The sequence below is a fragment of the Coenobita brevimanus genome, chromosome 85, assembly GCF_032717465.1.
Source record: "Coenobita brevimanus isolate Jiangsu-jjx chromosome 85, ASM3271746v2, whole genome shotgun sequence".
In the NCBI taxonomy this organism is placed as follows: domain Eukaryota; kingdom Metazoa; phylum Arthropoda; class Malacostraca; order Decapoda; family Coenobitidae; genus Coenobita; species Coenobita brevimanus.
Genome location: NC_137038.1, coordinates 5,173,504 through 5,182,372, shown reverse-complemented (window position 1 = coordinate 5,182,372; position 8,869 = coordinate 5,173,504).

The following is an 8,869-nucleotide window of genomic DNA, read 5'->3' as shown; positions in this document are numbered from 1 at the left end:
CCTCCCTCCTTCTTCTCCCCCTTACCTCCTCCCTCCCCATCCATCTCCCCCACCTTCCCCCCTTACCTCCTCCCTCCCCCTCCCTCCTTTCTCCCCTCCATCCCCCTTCCTCCTTCCTCCCTTTCAGCCCCTCCTTCCTCACCTCTCGTTCTTCCAATCTTTGTCTTTCTAGGACATTTGATATTTTAAAAGTCTTGTATATTTACACACACACACACACACACACACACACACACACACATTTAAGCTTATGTATGATAAAAAATGGTTTAATACACGGGACAGTACGAGCTTGACTCATTCCTGTAAAGGTAAGAACATTATCTATAGGATGATAATGATTACACCAGTTTTAATGGTTGTATGATCCCAAACAGGATTATCACCACCGCAGTTTTTACCACCAATTACCACAATTACCACCACCAGTACCACCATTTCTACCTCCACACGCAACTACCACCACTACCACCATCATTACCACCACCACCACCACAACCAGCTACCACCAGTATCACCACTACAACAAACTACCACCATTACCACCACCACCATCAACAACAACTACCACCATTACCACCACCAACAACAACTACCACCATTACCACCAACCACCAACTTCCATTATCACCACCACCACCACCAGCTACCACCACTACCACCATCACCCCCATAATCATGGCCACCATTACCAACAATACAAACAACTACCAACATTACCACCATCACCACTACCCACCATCACCGCCACCACCAAGTACCATTACTACCACCATTACCTTTACCATCCGGCAACTACTACCACCACTATCACCATTACCTTCAGCACCGACAACTACCACTATTACCACCACCAGCAACTACCACAATTACCACCACCTATAACTACTACCATTACCTCTACCGGCCACCACCAATAGCTACCACCTCTACCACCATTACCACCACCATCTATCATCGTTACCACCACCACCAACTACCACCATTATCACCACCACCACCACCACCACCACAAACAACAACAACAACAAGAATTACCACCACCATTACCGCCAACTACTACTATTCAATCACCACCACCACCAATTACCACCATCACCACCACCACCACCACCAACTAACACCATTACCACCACCACCACCACCACCTACTGCCACCATTACCACTATCAACAACAACTACCACCATTACTGCCACCACCACCACCAATTACCACCATCACCACCACCACCACCAACTAACACCATTACCACCACCACCACCACCACCTACTGCCACCATTACCACTATCAACAACAACTACCACCATTACTGCCACCACCACCACCACCACCACCTACTACCACTACCAACAACTACCACCATTACCACCACCACCAGCTGCCATTACCATAACTCCATCACTCATGAATGGATTATAGTAAGTGAAGGTTGTTTCTTTTATACACACACACACACACACACACACACACACACACACACACACACACACACACACTATAACTAGCTAAATAAATACACCCCCCCCACACACACGCCCACATCCACACCCAGCTATAACTAGGTAAGTAAATACACACACTCTAGTAAACACACACACACACTATAACTAGGTAAATACACTACTCACACACACACACACACACACACACACACACTATAACTAGGTAAATACACTACTCACACACACACACACACACACACACACACACACTATAACTAGGTAAATACACTACTCACACACACACACACACACACTATAACTAGGTAAATACACTACTCACACACACACACACACACACACACACACACACACACACACACACACACACACACACACACACACACACACTATAACTAGGTAAATACACTACTCACACACACACACACACACACACACACACACACACACACAAAATGAGTAGGTAAGTAAATACACACAACTGTAAGTAGGTACAGTAACACACACACACACACACACACACACACACACACACACACACACACACAAAATGAGTAGGTAAGTAAATACACACAACTGTAAGTAGGTACAGTAACACACACACACACACACACACACATGCACGTGCATGAGACGGCCAAATTCTTAAACATTTCCTTCCCTTGTAGAGTGATGGGAAGGAAATCCAAAGTTGAACTGGTATTCTTTAAAAATTCTTTTCCTTCGTGAGGTGCTGAAATGAAAGATTATTCCTTTGAGCAGGAACAGAAATTATTGGAACTTGAAGGAATTATTTGAACCGTCGCCAAAAATTCCTTTGCAGTTTTTGTATGTTCTGTTCTGATTCTTTGTCTTGTATGAAAAAAGTTAAAGGAAGCTACTGTATAATTGTATTAATACAACTTACATAATACTAATGTTTAAGTACTATCTGTCTTTAAAAGTGTTACCCAGTACTCAATACAATCATTTGACATTAAATGAACTGAATGCTCGAGTGTTAAAGGTATTACCTTTGTCAGGTAGATAAGTAGGTAGGCAAGCAGATAGATAGGCAATGTGACAGATGGGTAGGTAGGCACTGTAGTAGCTACGTAGGTAGGAAAGTTGACAGGTAGTAGTAGTAGTAGTTGTTCCCTAGGCAGTCTGGCCGAACAGCCCAGAGTCCCTTAGGAAGGCCATGGCCGAGACCGGGCTTTCCCACAGAGCTCTCAAAGAGTGTATGTTGTGTTGTTGGCGTAGGTGATTGTGTGCAATGCAGTCTTCCATAATGTGCTTACTAGTATGGGGCGCTGTGTTGCATCCTGGACAGGCATCAGCGACGGAGTCATCCAGCCTCTTCTGGTAGCTTAAGAGGGCTGGATGGTGCCCACATCTCAGCCTGGTATAACACTGTGGTAGGATATAGGTAGTTACAACGCTGTAGTAGATAGGTAGATAGGTATAACACTGTGGTAGGTAGGTAGGTTGGTATAACATTATGGTAGGAAGGTAGGTAGGTATAACATTATGGTAGGTAAGTAGGTATTACAGTGGTATATAGGAAGGGAGGTAGCACTGTGACAGGTGGGTAGGTAAGCACAGTGGGAAGATAGGTAGGTAGGCACTGTAGTAAGTAGCTCGGCATTGTGGGAGATAGGTGGGTAGGCACTATGGGAGAAAGGTGGGTAGGCACTGTGGGAGACAGGTAAGTAGGTAGGTAGCAACTGTGGGAGGGAGGGAGGTAGGTATTTTGGTAGGTAGGTAGGTAAGCATTGTGGGAAACTGGTGAGTAAGTAGGTAGGCACTGTGGTAGGCAGGTAGATAGGTAGGTGGGCTGGCAGACATGAGGGCACTGTAGTAAATGGGTAGGAAAGTAGGTGGGCACTGTGGTATGTCAGTAACCAATGTAACAGGCATTTAGGTAAGTTGGTAGATAGCACAGCACTGACTAAGATTACTATAGATTACCCTCCTAATGAGGTGTAGGGGCCAACTTGATCCCCTGTCCATTCCCTAACTTCATCAACTTTCATACTTAACTTTCTTACACATTCACTTACCACATCTGCTACCACAATTCCTCCCACTCTTCAACTCATTCACATATACCCATTTCCTCACCCTATCTCCAGCCATTTTCACCGGATGACCTCATGAACAAACACTTCTACCCTATTATCGACTGACTTCTTTACATCTTTCACATTTCACATTATTTTCTTATCCTATTCTTTTCTACACACTCCACACACATTCCTCAATTATCCCATCTCCACTGCCCTTACAGCTAACTTTCCTGACACATGTTACACCATAGTCTCAAACTCATATGTTAATGTTTATACAGGCAATACCATACCTGCACATATTACCTCTGTTTAGTATCAAAGCCTTCATAGTATCAACTGCCATTCATCGCTGTGCTGTTCTACTCTTCACTTTCTCTGCAAACTTCTCTCTTCTATTACTGCAGCGAGGTGCTTAAACTCCATCACTAATTCAAATCTCACAACAAACATTGGTAACTTGTTTTTTTATTTACTACGGATTAGATCCAGTCAGATGAAAAGACATGAGAGTCTAGTAACTTCGTGTGTTTGATATAGCAATGCTTTATTGTTCTATATCATGTAAGGGTCATGCACTTTTAACTTATATGCTGTTTCAAAACTGCATAGGATAATGTATAAATAGGACAGATACTATAGATACATAGATAAACAAGGTATGTACTGAACACTGTATCACTGTGAGGAGTAGACTGTAGCACCAGTCGAGCAGGGCAGTACTCCCGAGGTGGATGGAAAGCTGATGACAGGGAGTGCTGGAGCTCCCGTTTCATCAGCCCTCAGGACTAGTTCCTGACCATCCCCCTTTGCTGAACTTTTTCAGTGTCTCAGTTACACAGAGAGTAGGCCAGCATGCTCTCCAGTACAAATTTCTCTAACTATCTTCACCAAACTACATGCACAGTACACACTACACTTCCTTTTCAAAAATCAATAAAAATGGCGTCTATTAATCAAGCCTCGGAGTCCCCAGGGGGGGGGACCATAAATGCCCCCGCCATCTGCCCCTCTCCCGGTGACGACTCGAGGTGCCTGGAACCACTGTCTGACTCTCTTCTTCTTCATTTCTGCAACATTCGCGGCCTTTCATCTAACTTTCGCTCTGTTGAGCACCACCTCTCCTCCTCTAAACCTCACCTTCTTTTTCTGACGGAGACTCAGCTGTCTGAGGCAACCGACAGCAAACCCTTTTCTGTATCCTCCTACTTTCTCTATACTCATTTCAAAGCCAAAGGTGGCTGTTGTGTATACATACGCAACGACTTATCTTGCTCTCGTGTTCCTGAACTTGATTCTTCTGAATTCTCCACACTCTGGCTTCGGCTTTCCTGTCATTCTCTGACTAAATATATCTGTGCTGTTTACTTATCCCCGAATTCTACTGACTATCAAAAATTCTTTGACTATCTTACTTCTACGATGGAACACATTCTGTCCATTTCTCCTTTCTCTGAAATCTCCATTCTTGGAGATTTCAATGTTCACCACCACCTTTGGCTCTCCTCTCCTTTCACGGATCCACCTGGTGAACAAGCCTACATCTTTTCTATCCTTAATGACCTAGAGCAGCTTGTACAGCACCCTACCCGTATCCCTGACCGCCTTGGAGAGAGCTCCAACATACTTGACCTCTTCCTCACAACTAATCCTTCTGCTTACTCTGTTAATCTTTTCTCTCCGTTGGGCTCCTCCGATCACAACCTTATTACCTTAACCTGTCCTATCACTCCGGTGCGCCTGTGGACCCTCCAGGGAAACGTCGTCTGTGGCACTTTGGAGCCGCGAACTGGGAGGCCCTCAGGCAGTACTTCTTTGATTTTCCCTGGAATGATTATTGCTTCCATGGCCGGGAGCCATCTGAGTGTGCCTCGCGCATTACGGAGGTTATTCTCTCGGGCATGGAAGCATACATTCCTTTCTCATATCCTTTGACTAGCATAGAAAGCCTTGGTTTAATCACGCTTGTTCTAATGCTGTCCGCAACAAGGAGAGGGCCTACAAATGGTACCGGAGCCAACCCACACCTGAATCACATCATCTTTACGTTTCTGCCCGGAATCGTGCTAAGTCTGTTCTTCGCTCTACTAAAAATAATTTCATCCATACTAAATGCTCTCAACTCTCCAACTCGAATTCTTCCCGCTCCTTCTGGCACCTTGCCAAAAATCTTTCTAACAACTTTACCTCATCATCCTTCCCTCCTCTTTTCTACTCTGATGGTTCTGTAGCTATTTCTTCTACTGATAAAGCAGATCTCTTCGCACAGACTTTCTCCTCCAATTCCACCTTAGACGATTCCGGTGCTGTTCCTCCTTCACTTCTCCCCTCTGACTTCCTCATGGCTGACATTAAAATTTCTTCAGTTGATGTATTTTCTGCCATCACTGGCCTCAGTACTAACAAGGCATATGGGCCTGATGGGGTCCCTCCTGTTGTTCTCAAGAACTGTGCTTCTGTGCTTACACCCTGCCTAGGCAAACTCTTTCGCCTTTGTCTGTCAACTTGTACCTTTCCTTCTTGCTGGAAGTTTGCTCTCATTCAGCCAGTCCCAAAGAAGGGTGACCCCTCCCAACCCTCCAACTATCGTCCAATTGCTTTAACGTCCTGTATTTCAAAAGTTTTTGAGTCAATTCTTAATAGAAAAATTTTAAGGCATCTTTCCTATCACAACCTTCTTTCCGATCGTCAGTATGGGTTCCGTCAGGGACGCTCCACTGGCGATCTTCTCACCTACCTTTCAGACTCCTGGTCATCCTCCTTTCGGGACTTTGGCGAAAGCTTTGCCATTGCACTTGACATCTCAAAGGCTTTCGATCGAGTCTGGCATAAATCTTTAATTTCCAAACTGCCCTCCTACGGTTTCTATCCTTCTATCTGTGCCTTCATCGCTAGCTTCCTTTCTGGTCGTTCTATAGCCGCTGTTGTAGACGGCCATCGTTCTTCTCCTAGATCTATCAACAGTGGTGTTCCTCAGGGCTCTGTCCTATCACCAACTCTCTTCCTTTTATTCATCAATGATCTTCTAAGCTGTACATCTAACCCTATCCACTCATACGCTGATGACTCCACCCTTCACCTTTCCATTCGGTTCCCGCAACGCCCATCTCAACAGTTACTTCAAGAAACAAGGGATGAGGCTATGGCACACCTAATGTCTGACTTGGCTCGTATCGCTGACTGGGGTAAAAATAATATGGTTGTCTTTAATGCATCTAAGACTCAGTTCTTACACCTATCAACCCGACAAAATCTTCCACAGGTATACCCATTAATGTTTAATAATATTCAGCTTAATCCTGCATCATCCTTGAACATGCTTGGGGTTTCATTTACTCGGGACTTATCTTGGAAAGATCATATTACATCTCTTGTAAAATCTGCTTCTAAGAGATTGGGTGTGCTAAGCCGACTCCGCTCTTTCTTTACCCCTGCACAATTGTTGACTCTATACAGAGGTTTTATCCGCCCCTGTGTGGAGTACAACTCTCATGTGTGGGGAGGCTCCCCACATACAGCTCTTCTCAATAGGGTGGAGTCAAAGGCTTTTCGTCTCATTAACTCTCCTCCTCTTACTGACTCCCTTCAACCTCTGTCTCTTCGCCGCACTGTTGCATCTTTATCTCTTTTCTATCGCTACTTTAATGGTCACTGCTCCTCTGAACTGTCTGCTTGCATTCCTCCACCTCTACGACGGGCGCGTAGCACCCGTCTGGCAGCAAACTCTCATCCCTTTTCTGTCCAACTCTCTAATGCAAGAGTTAACCGTTACTCCCAGTCTTTCATTTATGCAACAGGTCAACTCTGGAACTGTCTCCCTCTGTCTGTATTTCCTGCTGCCTATGATCTCCAGTCTTTCAAACGCAGTGTGTCCAGGCATCTCAAAATGATCGGATCTTGAATTTGGCTCTCTATTGTATTTTGTTTTTCTCTTGGAGGGAACTGTTACTGCGGGCCATGGCCTTTGGTTCCTTCTTCCTCGCATAAAAAAAAAAAAAAAAAAAAAAAACTAAATACAGAGCCATCAGATTAAACATTTGAGAAGCTACAGTGACAAGAGATTTTTAAGACAGGGTCACTGCATAGGCTACAATGCAAGAAGTCGGACTACATGCAGTCCTCGCTGTAAGTATGTTCCAAAGTATCACAATAAATTCCATGTAACTCATACCATAAACTGTGGGAAATGACCAATCAGTCAGTGGAATCAATAGGCAAATTTTTTATAAATCATTGTGAACTCAGCAAATGAAAACAATGTCAAAAAAGGGGACATAATCGGGGCTTACTGTATACATGAACCCAAACTTGTAAGATGTCCAGACCTAAGGCTGAATTTTTACTAATAATGCTGTTGGGATGGATCAACTATGTTCCTATGGTAGCTGCTGTTGTTACTTAACCCCCGTCTGTCTGGCCATGCAGACCTGTCAACCACAGGTAGCAGCTGCTTCTGTGGGACTGTCCTACTAGTGAAGTACAGTGCATGCACCATGTTGGGATTTTGTGCTTCCTTGTGGTAAACAGTGCCTCACCAGTGCTGAGCAAATGTCCTTTCCACAGCAAGATTTTATTCAAGTTGGCCCATTTAGTCCAAAGACATAAGTTTTATCTTACTCCTGCTATCACCAAAGGATTTTGTTCACAGAAACACTGTTTCATTTATAAATGCTCTACCTTCACTACAAAAGGTCTACCCAACCCTTACTAAAATTAACTGGTGGTAGCATGAATAAAATCACATTTACATCACTGAACTGATAGGGTTGAAAAGGATCTCTCATGCTGAGGGAGTTAATGAAAGCTACTTCTAACCTCCTCTAATCAGAAAAGTCTCTTCTAACTGAGCAAAACTGTCCAGAGATAGTGGGAATAAAATCCAAAACAGCAACTGACTGGTCACTTCTGAGTTATAACATTTTTATTTCAAAGGCATTGGTGTACATTCTAATAAACCATTAATCACCGTCATCATCATTATCCAAACCTCCTTTCCCACCCTCGGGCAGGGTGGGGAGTATCAATGTCCAGACAGCCTAAGTCTGCCCAATCCAATGGGCCATGTTTCTATTTACTCATCATTCAAGCCTCCAGAATCCTGGCTCTTTCTGATAAGCCAAAAACTTTCACCACATTCTGTAGCTTCACATAAATGCATCCGATAGAGTCAATCCAGATGCTGTGACGTTAAAAAGGGATGCCAAATCCCTGATCATGCCTACTTCTCACAACATTCATCCAGCCAGCTCTATCTCTTTTCAGTTCCCTAGCCTCAACGACTTCCATACCTCTCTTCTTCACACACTCATCCACCATATCCCTCCACCTTCTCCTTGGCCTACCTTGCCTCCTCCCTCC